The sequence below is a fragment of the Octopus sinensis genome, linkage group LG3, assembly GCF_006345805.1.
Source record: "Octopus sinensis linkage group LG3, ASM634580v1, whole genome shotgun sequence".
Lineage (NCBI taxonomy): Eukaryota > Metazoa > Mollusca > Cephalopoda > Octopoda > Octopodidae > Octopus > Octopus sinensis.
In genome coordinates, this window is record NC_042999.1 from 14,671,544 (window position 1) to 14,691,698 (window position 20,155).

The window sequence follows — 20,155 nt, forward strand, 5'->3', positions numbered from 1 at the left end:
TTTTATGTTTCGAGCTTACGCTCTTCTACAGAAAGGGACACAGAAAAAAACAAAGACAGAAACAGGGAGAGAAAAAATGAGCGTAGTGGCTAACGATGTATCATGGCGATTATATATATATATATATGTAGTTCGGCTCAACTTACAAAAAAAATGTCAAAAAGTAATTATTTCAACTGCTTTGTATACGGACATACTTTCAGTTCTCATTTAGAAAGTGCATACACACCCACTTCATTGTTCTGTTATCTGCATACCTCTTCCCTACCTGTCCTCATTTCTACTCCATTCTCTGCACCACTCAAAAATTTCACCCCCCTACACACACACAATTTTCCAAATCTTTTTATATTTTTCTGCCAATCCATTGTTCTGACCACTCCCTTCCAGTGGGTGGTCTTCTTACTATGTTTCTATCCTTTTTCGTCCCTATCTTCTTACTCTGTCTTATCCCCTACCCTAACATCTCTCTTGCATTTTACTTCCTCCTACATCATACTACTCTCTCACCATTCAAACAGTCTCCCTCATGACCAGGATATACTAGCTTTCCTCTCCCCCTCAGTTCACATTTACCTCTTGATACTTTCTCATTTGCATTTTCCCAAATTCTAATGTTAATACCTTTATCTCTCTCCCTCTCTGAAGAAGACGAAGAAGAAAAAGAGGAAGAAGAAGACAAGCATACAAAAATGTTACACTTCTTCCTCACAGCATAAAACACATCCTGCAACTTAAACTATTCCTATCCTTTTCTCAGTTTGTTATCTAAAGAAGAAGAGATGTTAAAATTACAAATCTGGTTTCTCCTCTTTAAATAATCACTCAGCAATGTAATCCTGAATGATTATAACTATCAATTGTAATCAAGAATAACTTTGCATCAGCATGTAGTTACAGGCAGATACAACCACTATCTCAGCCAGTTTGAGTCATTATTAGCCTGTGAAGTAGAGTAGTTTCTATATCTAGGCAACTTTTTATCAAACAAGTGCCCCTCAGAAAAGGATGCGGAACACAGAATTGGAGCTGCATATGGGGCATTTGGAAAGTTAACCAAACACATCCGATTGGTTGTCTCTGATTGGTTGTAACAAAAACCACAACCATCTTCAAACTGCCCGCTTTGACTGGAATAAAGCAGACTGGAGCTCTTATTGTACTGAGCTGTGACACCCAAACTGGCTCGAATTTTATGCCTCTGGAGATGTGAACCCTATACTTCAGAACATTCTGAATTCAATATGGGCATGTGCAGCATCGGTACCACACAAGCACAAAAAAAACAAACATTTCTAACAACAAAGGATCTTAACTTAACAACAAAGATTATGGTTTATGATGCTGTTGTCATCCCAACCTTGCTATACAGCTGTGAAACCTGGACTAGGTTATTGCAACATCCAAAAATTAGAACATTTTCACCAACAAAAGCTTTATTCAGTTTTGAGCACCAAATGGGAACACTATGGGTCTAACAACAAAGTCCTGGAAAGAGCCACTAATCAAAGTATCGAATTGCTGATCATCAAACACTAACCTTCAGTGGTCAGGACATGTAGCAAGAATGGAAAAGTCGAGGTTCCTACACCAAATCTTATTCAGTGAGCTCACTTCAGGAAAAAGACCCTCTTCAAAGATACATGGACCAACTCTAAGCAACACTGTAAGCCACTGGGATTGATCTTAAATTGTTTGAAACACAAGCCTGAAACTGTACCGAGTGGTGGTGTTCCATCATCATCAGAACCAAAAACTTCAAAGCCACCAGAAAAGAAAAGGAGGAAATCAGATGACAGGTGAGAAGGGCTCAACAAGATCAACCTCATCCTCCACCAACATTGCCAAGCAGTCAATACCATCAATTCTTCTGGTCTACAGAGTCATCAATGGCATTACCATAAAGGAAGTGTTCAGAAAAAAGAAGAAACTCAATTCTCAGATACTAGATAAGGCCACTGCTGATGGATGGCATTAGTAAGGGCATCCAGCTATAGAAGCCATGCCAGAACAGAGAATGGAATATGATGGAATCATCTGACCCATCAGATCTAGTCAAGCCATCAAACCCATGCCAACATGAAAGGCAGGCATAAAAAGATGATAAAGTTGAGGATGTGGACAATCGGGAGAAAAATGGTAGCTGACAGGATTAAAAAGTTTCAGATACAATTGTTTTTCTTCTGTTTAAAAACACGAGGCAAATCCTACAAGAACAGATTTTTCTCTTTTGTGTGTTACATTCATATGTAAACTTAATATATTCAATATGAACCTTAAAATGAATTTACATGAGTCGCAGTAATTAGAATCTAATTCCTCTAATTATCAAACAATTTTGCTGTTCCTTTGTCTGTGTAATAGACATATGCTCAGAATCACAAAAGAGTAAAATAAATGAGCTTGATACAGGTCCCTGCCTAAATCATGAAATCTCTTCTCTTCCTCACAACAAAGAAATATCTAAAACGGCTTGTCAAGTCTGCCTCGTGGGCTCTTATCTCGTTGAGGGTAGACAAAGGTAATTTAAGTAGCAGTAATTTGCTGGATTCAAATTCTATAGACTGTATCCAGCCTCCTTTCCATATAAAAATTAGCCTTATGTATAGTCAGAAGAAATCAATATAAGCAAACATTAACATATGCTATGGTGAATAGAATCAGTTAAAATATACAATGGAGGAGATGATTCCATTCATTCATGAAATAATCTATATTCAAATCTCAGTGAAGTAAACTGTCTCATGTATTGACGTAATTTTGGGTGTAACCCCCCAATCTGACCGACTAAATATCGCATCATGTGTTACCATGTATACATACATACATAGACACACGTGTGTGTGTGTGTGTGTGTGTATATATATATACATATACATATATACACATATACATATATACATACATATATATACATACATATACACATATACATACATATACACTCATACATATACACACACACACGTATATATATATACACACATATACACATATATACACATACACACATATACACACATACACATACATATATATATATACACATACATATATATATATACAGATACACACATATATATATACATACACACATACATATACACATACACGCATACATATACACATACACACATACATATACACATACACACACATATACACATGCACACATACATATACACATACACATACACACACATATACACACACATATACACATACACACATACATATATACACATACATACATATATATATATATATATATATACACATACACACATACATATATACACATATATATATACAATACAATCATGTCTACATGAATAGACATATATATGTATGTGTATACATATATGCACACATAAGCATATAGAGGGAGAGAGAAAGAGAGAGGTTTGTAACCTTGAATTGCAAGGATACTATAGGCTTTTTATTTTACTGTCAGAAAAATATCAATAAAATAGAAAATTACGTGTTTTATTTAATGTTTATCAAATGCATAGCAGCTGGTAACACTACAAAGATCTTACAATAAAAATCCTGGCTTTTTTGCTTATATTATGTTTCAAACTTTTGATTTTTATTATATCTATTTTACATTAATGTTTGAACATGCTTAAATCACATACATTTATGTACAGTAAACAGAGAATGTCTACTTCAATATGATGATATAACCAAAAGCAAAACAAAAAACCCCTGCTTTTAGTCTACGTTTTGTATCATTTTGTCCATGTTTGTATCATCGTGAAACTATAATTATAATATAAGCCAACAGACGAACATTTATGTAGACACATGGTCTACTAGAAATAGCAGCCAAATATCCTTCTCAACACATCCTACTGTTTTAAACTGGAAGAACATTGGATAATGTACTCCTTGATGTATTGGCCAGACCAACAGATGTTATACACCCCTGGTTACAATGAGCTTCCAATTCTGTCTTGATTGAACCATTCTTTTTCATTCCTTGACTAGATTGTCTTCCCATCATCATGGAGGCTTTCCAAATGACTTCTTCCAATCTCTTGGATACCATGTCTGTGAACCTTGCGACATGTCCAGCCCAGTGGAATTTGACTGGAATGTCTTTAATCATAAGTTTGGTTAATTGGTGTTGGATCAAGACTAAATAAGAATCAAGCCTGCGAAAACTTAGCTCTCACTCATAAGTCAGTATGATTTGGTAGAAAGAACCATTCTTTTATCAATTACTTTTCAAGTGCCTGTGTTAGTGGTTCTCATCCATGGCTCTCAAGGACACACGCAACCCTCAAGCATCCTTCCTGCAGATCTTGGTCTTCCATTTATAAAAATATTTTGTATTTTACTTTTGTGTGGCTTCCTAAAAGAAATCTAGATTTTGGCTCTGGCCTCGATATGAAAAAGTGTTGAGAATCACTGGTCTATATAGTTGTGGGCAGGCTTAGACACCCTCTTAGCTCCCTCATCATTGATTCAGTAGAAAGAGAGAATTCTTCACACCAAAAGTCAGTTGGAACTCCTTTTCATTTGAGTAAACATAAGCAATGTCAAATAAAGTGCCTTGCTTAACTCTCTTATTGCCATATCTCTGTTGAAATGTGCTGCCTTTGTTTCAATTCATCATCATCATTTAACATCTACTTTCCATGCTAGCATGGGTTGGACGATTTGACTGAGGGCTGGCAAACCAGATGGCTGCATCAGGCTCCAATCTTGATCTGGCAGAGTTTCTACAGCTGGATGCCCTTCCTAACGCCAACCACTCCGAGAGTGTAGTGGGTGCTTTTACATGCCACCGGCGCGAGGGCCAATCAGGCGGTACTGGCAACAGCCACACTCAAATGGTGTTTTTTACATGCACAAGAGCCAATCCAGCAGCACTGGCAATGACCTCACTCAAATGTTTTTTCACGTGCCAGTAAGGCGACGCTGGTCATTTTCATAATAACAAAGAATTCAATAAAGCTGGTGTCTGCAACATAAATAAATATGACTATTTGATGTAAGGTTTTTAACTTAGACCACTTTAAAACAGAACGTTTGTACCAAAGTCCAAGGGCAGTCTCAGACAGGATGGTATCAAAGGGTCAAAGACACAAAATGACACCCAGTTCAGAAACTGAACCAAGATCTTATGATCATGACAGCTACATCCAAAGAGCACAGCCATGTGCCTTTAACTAACAAGCAACTAAAATGTGTATTTAGAGAAGGTGCTTCAGCATTGCCAGAGGTTGGGGAAAGAACAATAAAAGTGATTATTTTAAGCATCCAAGCATCGTTTTTGAGATAGAAAGAGAAAAGCACCTCATTACATTGCATTCATGCAATGTAATCTCAGTTTATATTGAAGAGTCTTTGCAGTCAATTCATTTATTATAACAAGTGATTCTCATTAAAAATCCAGTTTTATAAATTTCTTCATTTCTACTTTGATAAATTTATAGATATTCATAACATTGATTATGTTAAAAATTTGAATGAATTAAGTTTGATTATGTTGAGTGTTAATGGAGGAATGGAATGGCATCTTGGATGTACACTTGCCTTGTTAAGGTTCTTTTGAAGGATAACACTTGAACACATAAATGCTATGACAAGCAGAATAATATAATAGGATTAAAACACTTCTTGACTGATATTTTATTGTCTTCAAAAAATGAATGGCAAAGATGACCTTGACAAGATTTGAACTCAGAATGTAAAAAGCCACAAGAAGTTCTACAAAATATTTCCCCTGACACTCTAACGATACTGCCAACTTACCACCTTAATGTTTCTAATATAGGCCTGAAATTTGGGGGAGAGACAAGCTGATTACATCAATCCCACAACCTACCTAACTGGTACTAAACAATAAACATCGCCCTTTTAAAGCCTAGCCAGGCTCATGGGCCTGGTTTCCCGGTTTCTGTGGCGTATATGTTCCCCCCAGCTGGACAGGACGCCAGTCCATCACAGCATTACTCAGGAAACAAGAAGAGAGAAAGTTGTGGCGAAAGAGTACAACAGGGGGTCGCCACCACTCTCTGCCGGAGCCTCGTGGAGCTTTTAGGTGTTTTCACTCAATAAACACACACAAATTTGGGTACAAGGCCATCAATTTGGGGGAAAGTAGGGCAGGTTGATCACATCGATCCCCAGGGCTTGGCTGGTACTTTATTACCCCCTGGAAGGATGAAAAGTCAAAGATAACTAGAGGAGAATTTGAACCTAGAATGCAAAGTACTTTTTTTTTTACTTGTTTCAGCCATTTGACTGTGGCCATGCTGGAGCGCCGCCTTTAGTCAAGCAAATCGACCCCAGGACTTATTCTTTGTAAGCCTAGTACTTATTCTATCGAGTCTCTTTTGCTGAACCGCTAAGTTACAGGGATGTAAACACACCAGCATTGGTTGTCAAGCAATGTTGGGGAGACAAACACAGACACACAAATATATATACACACACACACACACACACACATATATACAACGGGCTTCTTTCAGTTTCCGTCTACCAAATTCACTCAGAAGGCTTTGGTCGGCCTGAGGCTATAGAAGAAACTTGCCCAAGGTGCTATGCAGTGGGACTGAACCCGGAACCATGTGGTTCGTAAGCAAGCTACTTACCACACAGCCACTCCTATGCCTAGAACAAATTCAAAACTCCTTATGTACTAGAACAAATGCAAAATTCCACAAACTCGGTACATGCCTATGGTTCATCAACCACAACATAATAAACCATCCATAGAAAGGATTTGGGTGGAAGATAGACCATCTGATCACTGGAACACATCTTTTCCAAAAGAATCACGGAAGTAGACATAGCAATCATCATTATTTAGTAGCCATTTCCCATGCAGGCATAGACTGGAAGGTTTAACAGGACCTGGTGAGCTGCAAGGCTGCATCAAGCTCCAATGTCAGCTTCAGCATGGTTTCTACAGCTGGATTGCCATTCCTAATGCCAACCACTTTACAGAGTGTACTGGCTGTTGTGTATGTAATGAACCAAAGTGATAGGTGTATATCTTTTATCTTTTACCTGTGTCAGCCACTAGCCTGTGGTCATACTGGGTCACTGCCTTGAAGCATTGTCAGTCAAACAAACTGACCACAGTACTTCACTGAACTGCTAATTTTATGGGGTTATAAACACACTAGCACTGGTTGTCAAGTGGTGGTGGTGGTGGTGTGGAGGGGACAAACACATGCACCCAGTTTCCATCTACCAAATCCACTCAAGGCTTTAGTTGGCTCAAGGCTATAGTTGAAGACACTTGTCCAAGGTACCACACAGTGGGACTGAACCCAGAACCATGTGGTTGGGAAGCAAGTTCTTACCACACAGCCAACTTTGTGTCTATGTATCATCATCATCATCATCGTTTAATGTCCACTTTCCATGCTAGCATGGATTGGACGATTTTTACTGAGGGCTGGCAAACCAGATGGCTGCACCAGGCTCCAGTCTTGATCTGGCAGAGTTTAAGATTGGGGCCTGGTGCAGCCATCTGGTTCACCAGCCCTCAGTCAAAATCGTCCAACCCATGCTAGCAATAAACTAAAGAGATACATGTGTATATGTAACAAACTAAAGTGATAGGTGTGATAAAACTAGGCCAGATACAGCAGTCAGATGGAAATAAATAACAAGTAATGTTTGCCTTCACCATCATAACCTTTCAAGGACAGCTTCCTTTTAGTTTATTTTTGGATGAGAATCTCAGCCTTAATCTCATCCTACTTCCTCCACAACTCAAAGTTTGGCCCAAACCAAACCAAAATCATCTTAATGGGACTATTAGTCCAGCATCCTGCAATACCACTCAACATGGACTTATCTCTCCAGGTGCTAAGCTATAAGTCCACCAACTTATTTAATTTGTGCCTCATCATCAATTTGTGTTCTTTTTGTATGATGCAAACCATCTTGATTTTTATGGAGTCCAACACGAAACCCTTGATCTCCATTCATCATCAAATGGCTTATTCCTATATAATAAGTAGACAGTAGGAGTGGCTGTGTGGTAAGTAGCTTGCTTACGAACCACATGGTCTGGGTTCAGTCCCACTGCGTGGCACCTTGGGCAAGTGTCTTCTACTATAGCCTCAGGCCGACCAAAGCCTTGTGAGTGGATTTGGTAGTCGGAAACTAAAAGAAGCCTGTCATATATATGTATATATATGTGTGTTTGTGTGTGTGTATGTTTGTCCCCCCAATATCGCTTGATAACCGATGCTGATGTGTTTACAGCCCCGTAACTTAGCGGTTCGGCAAAAGACACCAATAGAATAAGTACTAGGCTTACAGAGAATAAGTCCTCAGGTTGATTTGCTCGACTAAAGGTGGTGCTCCAGCATGGCCACAGTCAAATGACTGAAACAAGTAAAAGAGTAAAGAGAGAAAGAGAGAGAGAGAGAGTATGAGACTAACTGCGAACTACAAAACTCATAGTTCTCAATTACTGGTACAAACATTTATCTACCAGCATGTATAACACAAACCTTTCATCTGTAGCAAAAATCCAACCAAAAACTCAGCGAGATATCTTTTCTGTTTATTTTTTCCTTGTTTATTATTTGAAACCAATTCCAACCTATACATTAACTCGTTTATAACAAAATTTACATTTAGAAAACTTTATATATGTATTAAGTATTTACATGAATTTACATGTTCTGCCAGAAACTACTGACATGAAAGAATTAACGTTTCTTTTAAGTGGTCTTTGCAGCTGTAGAACTTCCATTTTGTTGTAATCACAAGACAGCATTTCCCAAATTGATGGAGCGTTGTTAACTCGGAAGATATTTGTGGTGACTAAGTTTAATTATAAACATATGCATCATCAACTTTTGATACATACATGTGTGTGGGTGTATATGAGTGTGTGTGTGTATATGTGTAAATTTGTATGTATTTATGTGTATGTACATAGGTGTATATGTATGTGTATATTTTAATGTACACACATATATAAATACATATATATACATACATACATATATATATACACATGTACATATATATATATACACATGCATATATATACACATATATATATATATATACACCACAGACACACACATATACACATACATATATATATATATATATACACCACACGAACGCATATATATATATATATATATATATATATATAATATATATATAAGCACACACATATGTATTTGCACACACATGTATATGTGTATTTAGAGATAGATAGATAGATACAATGATTTTATTTACACACATTGCTCATGCTGACCTGAAAATCCGAAGAAACTAGAGAGAAGATTTGTTATCTAACTTCTCTTTCCCACCAGCAAGTAATTGGATGAGGGACATGCACTATTTTAACCTTGGTTTCTTCCTGTTGTGTGGTATGTTTTCTTCTAAATTAATTCTGAAATTTTGCCTTCTTCAAGTTTATGCGTAAATTATAACTATGATATCCACTCCTGCAAAATTTGTACACAGATAATACATATCACACATATATACTTAGTCATATAGGCTTTCTGAGACAGCAACAACTTCAAATACTTTAAATCCTGCCCTTGGTTGAATATAATTTATTATATCCTTATATAAAGGAAGCATCTCCTTTCTTTACAGTAAAGTAATTATTGCTCTTCACCAAGGACTCAGCTGATGGCTGAACAATTAATTACTAATGGAAGAAATGTATATGTGCTGACCAAAAGCCTTTGAGTGGATTTGGTAGACAGAAACTGAAAGAAGTCTGTCTCACACACACAGACACACTCTTATTAGTTTCAGTCATTTGATTGTGGCCATGCTGGAGCACTGCCTTTAGTCAAGCAAATCGACTCCAAAACTTATTCTTTGTAAGCCTAGTACTTATTCTATTGGTTGTCTTTTGCCAAACCACTAAGTGATGGGGACGTAAACACACCAGCATCGGTTGTCAAGCGATGGTGGTGGGGACAAACACAGACACACAAACATACACACACACGCGCATATATATATATATATATATATATATATATATATATACATACATATACGGAGGCGCAATGGCCCAGTGGTTAGGGCAGCGGACTCGCAGTCATAGGATCGCGGTTTTGATTCCCAGACCGGGCGTTGTGAGTGTTTATTGAGTGAAAACACCTAAAGCTCCACAAGGCTCTGGCAGGGGTGGTGGCGATCCCTGCTGTACTCTTTCGTTGCAACTTTCTCTCATTCTTTCTTCTGTTGGCCTGCTCGCTTAGCCAGCAGGGTGATGTCATTTGAAGGCTAAAACCATGCGAAGCGATGTGTAGCAACATCTGATAGCCTGGTCGGTCACATGATCACGTGATATACATAAAAATACAAAATGGGACAAGAATGCAAAACATCCAGATACATGATACAAAGAAAACAAGGACAGGTCATTCGAAGTTTTCTTTCTTCAGTTGAGTTCCAGATTATCTTTACAATTTCGGCTGGTTATAATCGAGATTGCTCCAATCTGGCCAGCCCCAAGGAAAAACTAAGCTAAAAACATTAGATTCCTCAAAGCACAAACCTGACTCAAATGCTTACATCAGAGTAGATAATTCTGCTGAAAGCACCCAAGGTGTCAGGCAGGTGGTGGAGGTGGTGTTAAACTGAATGACAGGTTTAGTTTACCATCCCCACAAAATGCAAAGAGCATCAAAAACATAATCTGGAATAATTACACATTACAGAAAAAAAAATGATATGAGACAATGTGATATTGTTTATATATTTCCAGCAAGTACAATAGATAACTCTGGACATTTTAAGTTTATTCTGACCTCATCAGCAGACCATAGATTTGAGCAAAATTAAGAAAATCATTAAATGTAGAAGTTTATACATTGGTTGATGTATATAAGGACCGAGTAGTTTAGAAATTAAATAATTCAGACATGAGCTATATACACAAGATGTTTAATATATGAAGCCTTTCTTTTACATGTTTCAGTCAGACTGTGGCTATGCTGGAGCACCACCCTGAAGGATTTTAGTTTGAGTGGATCAACTCCAAGACTTATTTTTCTTTTCTAAAGCCTGTTATTCAATCAGTCTCTTTTGTTGAGCTGCTAAGTTACAGGGCCAAAACACATCACTACAAGTTGTCAAGTGATGGTGGCCAACAAACACAGACAATGACACACAAACACACAATCCTGTGGTTTGGGGTTCAGTCCCCAGTGAGCTGCACCTCGGACAAGTGATATCTACTGTGCCCCAGTATGACCAAAGACTTGCAAGTGGATTTGGTAGCTGGAAACTGAAAGAAGCCTCATCTTATATATCATTATCATTTAACGTCCGCTTTCCATGCTAGCATTGGTTGGGACGATTTGAGTGAGGGTTGGCGAACCGGTTGGCTGCATCAGGCTCCAGTCTTGATCTGGCAGAGTTTCTACAGCTGGATGCCCTTCCTAACGCCAACCACTCCGAGAGTGTAGTGGGTGCTTTTACATGCCACCGGCACGAGGGCCAGTCAGGCGGTACTGGCAACAACGTCACTCGAATCTCTCTCTCTCTGTATATATATATATATACATACATACATACATACATACATACATACATACATACATACAGGTGTGTGTGTTTAAGTCTCCTTGTCTTGGCATTGCATGATAAACAAGGTGCAGGTGTGGCAAGAAGCCTGCTTCCAAAATTCATGGTTCTGAGTTCAGTTCCACTGCATGCCACTTTGAGTAAGTGTCTACTATAGCCTCAGGCCAACTGAAGCATTGTGAGTGAATTCGGTAGATGGAAAATGAAAGAAGCCCAGTGTGTGTGTGTTTGTGTGTGCGTCCTGCCACCCCTACACTAACCACTTCACAATTGATGTTGGTGTGTTTACATCCCTTAATTTAGTGGTTTAGCAAAAAAGACCAATAGAACGAGTGTCTAACTTAGAAAAAGTAATAAGTACTGGGATTAATTAGTTCAACTAATTATTCTTAAAGCTGATACCCCAACATGGCCGCAGTGACATGACTGAGATAAGTAAAAGATAAAGACAACAGGTAAGGCCATACTGGAGCTCTTTTTAGCTTTCTTTCGTTCACTTGTGGAGAAGGTTTCATTTATTTGAACGATTTCATAGGTGCAGGTGTGGCTGTGTGGTAAGTAGCTTGCTTACCAACCACATGGTTCTGGGTTCAGTCCCACTGCATGGCATCTTGGGTAAGTGTCTTCTGCTATAGCCTCGGGCCGACCAATGCCTTGTGGAGTGGATTTGGTAGGCGGAAACTGAAAGAAGCCTGTCGTATATATGTATATATATATATATATAATATATATATATATATATATATATGTATGTATGTGTGTGTGTCTGTGTGTGTGTTTGTCCCTCTAGCATTGCTTGACAACCGATGCTGGTGTGTTTACATCCCCCGTCACTTAGCGGTTCGGCAAAAGAGACCGATAGAATAAGTACTGGGCTTACAAAGAATAAATCCCGGGGTCGATTTGCTCGACTAAAGGCGGTGCTCCAGCATGGCCGCAGTCAAATGACTGAAGCAAGTAAAGAGTAAAGAGATTTCATCAATTAAGAAATCGGTCAATTGATAACTAAGAGAGAGACAACATCCTCTGTGTCAACTCATTTGTTATACTTACTCTGAAATGGAACTTAGCACACCTTGACTCTTAGGAAATGTTACTTCCCACTTCAGCTGCATACAAGATGAGAGAGAATATGGTGATGATGATGGTAATGATGATAATGAGGCGGAGGAAGTGAAAAATGATACTAGAATACTGGTAGGTGTGTGTGTGTGTGTGTGTGTAATTGCGTATGTGAACATGAATGTTTGTCAGGAGTGGCTGTGGTTAATCACAGCACTGACACCATTTTACACACTTAGTATTTTTGCTCTTCACCAACCCCACCCCCACCCTTACCCACCCATCACCACCCATCATCATCATCACCACCATCTGCTGCTTCTACTGAAATGTAAAAAACCTTACATGAAAGTTAGAGAAAGAGTTTACTCTGTCAATGTTTCTTTCTCCTACTCCACCCTCCTCTTCATCATCATCATCATCATTAATCTTCATCACTCATTTCTATTTCAGGGTGGGCACTAGAGTTACAGGGGTGGAGTAGCGAAGAGAGAGAGCCAACACAGAAGCTGAGGCCTGTTTCTCGTCAAAATGTGACTCAGACCCAAAAAACAAACACATTTAGATAAATTTATCCAAGATACACTTACACTTGATCAAAAAAGCAAGATGATCATAGCAGTGGTTTGGACACCTAAAATCCTTGGATCAGAGCTCTGCTCTCTCCCTTGGAGCTGACCTGGGGTTAAACTACAGTAACATGAGTCATTTCAAAATATTGTCAAGTTCAAGGCAATTCCCTATTTTTGTACCCTTGCTATGATTCACTCCCTTCAGCTCTTTTAACCCTTTAGAATTCAGATTATTCTGTTGAATGTAATGTTTATTTATTCACATAGTTTTGAATTGATTACGCATTATCCCATAGCTTCAAAATTTCAATGACATGATTGTTTAGTCTTAGAGTGACATTGTAGAGAAGGTGAGAGAGGCCAGATCTGGCTGGTTTGAACAGAAAACAGAATATTTTGGCAGGATCATCATCATCATCGTTTAACATCCGCTTTCCATGTTAGCATGGGTTGGACGATTTGACTGAGGGCTGGCAAACCAGATGGCTGCACCAGGCTCCAATCTTGATCTGACAGAGTTTCTACAGCTGGAGGCCCTTCTTAACGCCAACAACTCCGAGAGTGTAGTGGGTGCTTTTATGTGCCTCCGGCACAGGGCCAGTCAGGCGGTATTGGCAATGACCTCATAGCCGGTTTAAATGCTAAAGGGTTAAAACATGATCATCATCATTTTGATATCCACATTTCCATGCCTGTATAGACCAGATGGCATTTTGTGAGGTAGATTTTTCTACGGCCAGATACCCTTTCTGTTGCCAACCCTCACTTGTTTTCAAGCAAGACAATAGTTCTTCGTGGCCAGACACATTTTGTAGAAAATTGGAAATGAATGACACTGCTTGTATGACAGTGACACTCGTTTACAATTACACAATGTCATGACAAGATTCAAACACACACACAACAGGTTTCTTTCAATTTCCATCTACCAAATCCTTTAAGGAGGCTTTTATTAGCCCAATGGCTGTAGTAGAAGACAAGGTGCCATTCCCAAGGTGCCATGCAATGACACTGAACCCAAGACCATGTGGTTAGGAAGCAAACTTCTTAATCACACGGCCAGTTATTATTAATAAGTCTTTCTGTCTGACATTTTGGGAGAGAAGTTAGTCCATTATATTGACCCCAGCACTCAACTGGTATTTTTTTTATTGACCCAAAAAGGAAGAAAGACAAAGGATAAAAGACAAGGCAGGAAGCTGGTAGAAACATTAGCACGCTGGGTGAAATGCTTAGCGTTATTTCGTCTACCGCTATGTTCTGAGTTCAAATTCTGCCGAGGTCAACTTTGCCTGTCATCCTTTCAGGGTTGAGTAAATAAGTACCAGTTATGCACTGGGGCTGATATAATCGATTTAATCCGTTTGTCTGTCCTTGTTTGTCCTCTCTGTGTGTAGCCCCTTGTGGGCAGTAAAGAAATAAGACAAAGACAATTTCAGCAGAATTTGAACTCAGAACCAAAGAAGGAAGAAATGCTACCTGTGGATTAGAGAAGGGCAACTGGGAGAGGTCAGTAGCCTCAGCGGTCAGTGTGACAGCTGTGCAGGGTGTCCCAGAAGTCACACACTATCCTGGTTTAAAAAAAAAAAAAACCTTTATCGATTTCAAAAACACTTTCTTGAAATTAATCATAAGGAATGCTCTCAAATTGAGCACCCACTGCAACAAATTGAATAAAACAAAATAATTTAGAAAAATTATTCTTAATGAATAACCAGGATGGTGTGTGATTTCTGGGACACTATAACAAGATTTGAAACTTTTGAGTACTACTGTCTTCTATGCAGATCTCTGGATCTGATCTGTGAACTATAATATATATATATATATATATATATATATATATATATATATATATATATATATATATATATATAGAGAGAGAGAGAGAGAGAGAGAGGAGAGAGAGAGAGAGAGAGACATAAATATATATACACACACACATATATATAGGCACACATTATTGTTGTTGTGTGACCCTTCGGTCATGAATGACCATGGGATTGCCCCTAGAAGGTTACCCTCTGAGGCACAATTCTGGGCAAGTTGTTTATGAAAGATCAGCAGTCGCCCATGCACACCAGCCTCCCCTCTCCATGCCACAATGTTATCCAAAGGAAAGGCAAATGTGGATACAGCTTGGCACCAGTGACGTCGCAACTCATTTATTAATGTCCAAGTAGCTGAGCACTCCACAGACACGTGTACCCTTAACGTAGTTCTCAGGGAGATTCAGCGTGACACAGAGTGTGACAAAGCAGTCCCTTTGCAATACAGGTACAACAGAAACAGGAAGAAAGAGTGAGAGAAAGTTGTAGTGAAAGAGTACAGCAGGGTTCACCACCGCCGTCTGCTGGAGCCTCGTGGAACTTTAGGTGTTTTCACTCAATAAACACTCACAATGCCTGGTCTGGGAATCGAAACCGCAGTCCTACAACCACGAGTCCACTGCTCTAACCATTAGGCCAATGCACCTCCACAGACACATATATATAGACACTCATATATAGACACATAGACAGACACACACACACACACACACACACACATCATTATTTATTATAAATGGACAAAGGCAGAAAGCTGGCAGAATCATTAGTGCTCTGGATGAAATGCTTAGCAGTATTTCACCTGTCGCTACATTCTGAGTTCAAATTCCACCGAAGTTGACTTTGCCTTTCATCCTTTCAGGGTCAATTAAATAAGAACCAGCTACACACTTGGGTCAATGTAATCGACTTAATCCCCTCCACCAAGCTGCCCTTGGGGCAAAAATTTGAAATCATTATTATTAATGGACAACATGCTTAGTGGCTTTTAGTCTGTCCTTATGTTCTGAGTTCAAATTCCGCTGAGGTTGTCTTTGCCTTTCACCCTTTGAGGGGTGATAATACAAGTACCAAATGAGCACAGGGGCTGATATAATAGACTTAACCCTTCCCTTATCTTTGAGCTCTTCTTCCTTTAATAGAAAGACTTATTACAGTTGGCAGAATCGTTAGCATGCTGGACAAAATGCCTTGTGGCATTTCGTCTGTCTTTATGCTCTGAGTTCAAATTCCACTGATCTTGTGTTGCCTTTCATCTTTTCAGGGTTCATCATCATCATCATCGTTTAACGTCCGCTTTCCATGCTAGCATGGGTTGGACGATGCCAGTAAGGTGACGTTGGTAATGATCACACTTGAATGGTGCCCTTTTACATGCCAACCAGTTGAGTACTGGGGTCAACATAACCAACCAGCTCCCTCCTTCAAAATTTCAGCTCTGATGCCTACAGCAGAAAAGATTATCATTATTGATAAAAATGATAAAAATACAATACATTTGTCTCATAGGAGCCAAGACACTAATGGGTTTCATATCAGATGTTGAGAACCAACTTTGGCAATTATCTATTAACTTACATATGAAAGCCTGTCTTTTGCAGTTTTTTTTTAACTTCTGGATTTTTTTACACACACACATACACACACACAGATCTGTGTGTAAATCAAACCAGGAGTTTTAGAATGTTTCTACCCACAACTGTTTCCCATATTTAGAGAGAAAAAAATACTTAAGAGATAAATACAAAAGGAAATTCTTCTCTAAACGTTGCATTGATATTTTAATATATCTCACAGTCCCAACTATTATGACTAACACCAATATTCTTGAAAGAAATACTGTTGAAATGCATTTCTCTTCTGTTTCTTTCTCTCTCGTATATCTGATTATAGTTTTTCTTATAATCTCTGCTGTCTTGTCCAGTATATGATACAATGAACAAAGCAGAGTTATGCACTGTCCAAATAACTTGATAAAAACCAGAAAACTTTGAGGAAAAGAAAATACATTTTGCTTTGTTGTATCATTGATATAAAATAGTAAAAAAAAAAATTGGATCCTAGCTTCAGTAATTTCTGATATATTCATCAGAGTGAACATATTATCAATCAAACAAACGTGTAAAAACAGTGGCACTTCTTTTTTCTTTTGATATACTAAATGAAGGGAAATTTTGGAAGTGGTGTACAATATAGAATCATTTGATGTAACTGGGGGAAAAAATAAAAGTCTTAAGAACACCAGGAACTTGATTATTTCAAAGGCTTTGCAGATAGCCCTTTTTTTTTTTGTTCTTCATCCTTTCTCTCCAATGGATGCTGAAAAAGTGGGTGAATTGCTTCAGGGAAAACTATTGGTCTCATCCTGTCGAAAGAATTTTCTGTTATTAGAATGTTTCTTTTTTAAAAAAACAATGTAAGAATGATTGATAAACTGATTGATATGCTGATTAAAGTTGATTGAATATAACACCCAAGACTTTTTGACCTCATCAAGCAGGAATGATGGTGCCATCAAGATAGATGCTTTCAATAATATATTCATAACTTTTTTTAAGGAGAAAAATTAATTTCTATCTTTTTATTATTATTATTATTATTTTTCTTTTTTTTCGTTTTGTGGCATTATTTAATTCGAGACAGTGATCATCTATTCATATATTGATATTTTTAACAATGACAGAAAAATCAATTTTTCGAGAGTTTAGTATCGAAGGAAAGTGTGGAATATATTAATGCTTTTGTCATCATTGTCATAAAAGCCGTGTACAAGGAAGGAATCCAGGTTTTGACAGAGAGAGAGAGAGTTGGGAGGGGGGAGGGGGAGGAGAGAGATAAAGAAAGAGAGAAAGAGAGAGAGAAAGAGAGAGGAGAGAAGAAGAGAGAGGAGAGAGAGAAGGAGAGGAGAGAGAGGAAAAGAAGAAGAAAGAGAGAGAGAGAAGGAAGAGGAGAGAGAGAGGAAAGGAAGAGAGGAGAGAGAGAGAAGGAAGAGAGAGAGAGAGAAGAAGAGAGAGAGAGAGAGAAGGAAGAGAGAGAGAGAGAAGGAAGAGAGAGAGAGAGAAGGAAGAGAGAGAGAGAGAAGGAAGAGAGAGAGAGAGAAGGAAGAGAGAGAGAAGGAAGAGAGAGAGAGAGAGAAAAGAAAGAGAGAGAGAGAAAAGAAAGAGAGAGAGAGAGAAAAGAAAGAGAGAGAGAGAAAAGAAAGAGAGAGAGAGAGAAAAGAAAGAGAAAGAAAAGAAAGAGAGAGAAAGAAAAGAAAGAGAGAGAAAAAGAAAGAGATAGAGAAAAAAAGAGAGTGAAAAAGAGAGAGAAAAAAGAGAGAGAAAGAAAGAGAAAAAGAAAGAGATAGAGAGAGAGTCAGCAAGTGAGGAATGGAGAAAGGAAGAATTGAGAATATAAATATATAAATACTGATTTATTTTGATTAGGCAAAAGGTCGGTTCTTTGAAAAGGGGACAGGTGGCTTGGTTCAATTGACCCCAGTATAACATCAGAATAGTAAATTAACTAATGAGAAACCTGAGAACCTTGGCATTCTGTTGCTAGAAATGTCAGCTAAATTTCCCCTTAAATACACCTACTGCTGTCGTAAAAATAATGTAGTCTTGACTATAAAAAGTCTAAAATACATAAATAAATAGCCCCATGGTTATAATAGGTCTTAGAACGTAAGTCTGTTCAATTAGGGCTCACATGGGGCTAAAGAAAGGCAGAAAAATAGGCATCAAAGTCTCGGTTAGAATGCCTTGTTGCATTTGTCCCAATTCTCAATTTCTCAGTTTCTTTATCCCTTTTATTCTACTAACCCCAGAAGCTCTACAAAAATGGTTTGCAAGAACTACATTTCCTCCACTGTATTGGCTGTGAAAAAAAAAAAAGAACTACTATTATAATAGCCTCTACTCCAGTAGAGGCCATTATAAAAAGCACCCACTACACTCTTGGAGTGGTTGACATTAGGAAGGGCATGCAGCTGTAGAACCTATGCCAGATCAGACTGAAACCTGGTACAGCCTTCTGTTTTGTCAGTCCTCAGTTGAACTGTCCAACCCATGCTAGTATGGAAAGCAGACATCAAACAATGATGATAATTTCATCAGATTTTGGAGCAAGGCCAGCAGTTCTTAAGGTGAGTGTTTTGTTATATTGACCCTGAGAGGATGAAAAGCAAAGTCAAACTCAGTAGGATTTGGACACAATGTAAAGAGTCTGAAGAAATACTACTAAGCATTTGTCCAACATGCTAACAATTCTGCCTATCATATTTGTTAGTTGTTTCAGTCATTTGACTGTAGCCATGCTGGGGCACCCTCTTGAATCTATATTATTATTTTTTTTTTTTGCCACAAGGGGCTATACACAGAGGGTACAAACAAGGACAGACAAAGGAATTAAGTCGATTACATCGACCCCAGCGTGTAACTGGTACTTATTTAATCGACCCCGAAAGAATGAAAGGCAAAGTCGACCTTGGGGGAATTTGAACTCAGAACGTAATGGCAGACGAAATACGGCTATGCATTTCGCCTGGCATGCTAACATTTCTACCAGCTCACCGCCTTGAATCTTTAGTTAAATGAATCAACCCCAGTATTTATTTGTTTTCAAGCCTGAAACTTATTCTATTGGTCTCTTTTGCCAAACTGCTAAGTTACAGCGGCATAAACGCATAACACCAGTTGTCAAGCAATAGTGTGGGATAAACACAAACTCAAACACACACATAATTATATGTGTGTTATAATTATATATAAGGCACAAAAAGAAAATGACTCTCCCCAGACACAACAGTATATATGTGTGTGTGTATATATATATGAATAAATATTCAAAAATATTTACATAGATATCATTATTAATTATTAGCATTAAGTAAAATGAATAATAGTAATATAGGTGACCAACAAGGAAAAGCCATTAAATGACAAATCCAAAATTTTATAGTTAATTTATAATAGGGCACACATTGTGCCAACATTCACAACAATGCTGACACCACGTGTGCTTTATGATTTATATATATATATATATATATATATATATTTTATATTATTTTTTTTTATTTAGTTTCAGCTCACAAGCTGTGGCCATGCTGGGGCACCGCCATTTGGTGTTGCTACATGATTTTACTTCACAAAT

General features: G+C 38.1%; 1 long non-coding RNA gene across 1 annotated transcript; it reads left to right on the forward strand.

Moving 5' to 3' along the window:
• The first annotated feature begins 1,592 nt into the window (after positions 1-1,592).
• On the forward strand, positions 1,593-16,207 carry LOC118762713. The gene is made up of 3 exons (XR_004998465.1): positions 1,593-1,799; positions 15,313-15,318; positions 16,193-16,207. It is a non-coding gene; the product is annotated as an uncharacterized LOC118762713 (long non-coding RNA).
• Positions 16,208-20,155: the final 3,948 nt, after the last annotated feature.